General features: G+C 48.6%; 1 protein-coding gene across 1 annotated transcript in view; it reads left to right on the top strand.

Annotated features, from left to right (window-relative positions):
* Positions 1 to 959, top strand: part of LOC106819412 (inactive pancreatic lipase-related protein 1-like) — a gene marked incomplete at its 5' end in the record, with an annotated part of 13175 nt that overhangs the window by 6224 nt on the left and 5992 nt on the right. The gene's annotated exons all lie outside the window — the stretch shown is intronic.

Below are 959 nucleotides of genomic sequence, written 5' to 3'. Positions count from 1 at the left end.
TGGCTGGGCTACGTTGGTAGGTGGCGGCACCTGGTGGCTGGGTCAAGGTTGTAGATGACGGCACCTGGTGGCTGGGCTACGTAGGTAGGTGGCAGCACCTGGTGGCTGGGCTACGTTGGTAGGTGGCGGCACCTGGTGGCTGGGTCAAGGTTGTAGATGACGGCACCTGGTGGCTGGGCTACGTAGGTAATTGGCGGCACCTGGTGGCTGGGTTACGTAGGTAGGTGGCGACACCAAGTGGCTGTATTACATAGATAGGTGGCAGTCCCTGGTGGGTAGGTTATGCTGGTACGTGACGGCACCTGGTGGCTAGGTTCCATAAGTAGCTAAAATGTGCCGCAAAGCAGGAGGAGGAGGAGGAGGAGTAGGATAAGGAGGAGGAGGAGGAGAAAGAGGAGGAGGAAGGGATCGGAGTAAGAGGAATGGGAAGCAGAAGGAGGGGGAGGAGGAGGAGGAGAAGGAGAAGGAGGAGGAGGAGGAGGCGGAAGAGAAGGAGGAGTAGAAGGTGCGTGTGCGTACAAGCGTCTGGCTATCCGACACTCATCGAAATAGACTATCGATACCGAATTTGAATAAATAACTCAATGGTGAATATCAAAGTTAGCGAGAGAAGAAAACCCAAGGGAAGAATTCGAAAGCTTACATGCCATGCCGTAATAACTTCATGATAGACATTAATTGTGCTTTAGACATTAGACATTAACATTAGACATAGACATTAGACATAGCCATTAGACATAGACATTAGACATAGACATTAGACATACCCATTAGACATAGACATTAGACATAGACATGGTGCATATAGACCATAGACATGGTGCATATAGACATAAACATTAGACATAGACATTAGACATAGACATAGACATTAGACATAGACATTAGACATAGACATAGACATTAGACATAGACATTAGACATAGACATGGTGCTGCCACCTACCTACGTAGCCCAGC

The sequence above is a fragment of the Priapulus caudatus genome, unplaced genomic scaffold (assembly GCF_000485595.1).
Source record: "Priapulus caudatus unplaced genomic scaffold, Priapulus_caudatus-5.0.1 Scaffold3376, whole genome shotgun sequence".
NCBI classification, from domain to species: Eukaryota; Metazoa; Priapulida; class Priapulimorpha; order Priapulimorphida; family Priapulidae; genus Priapulus; species Priapulus caudatus.
Note: the sequence above shows the minus strand (reverse complement) of the source record. Positions and strands in the feature narration are given on the sequence as shown.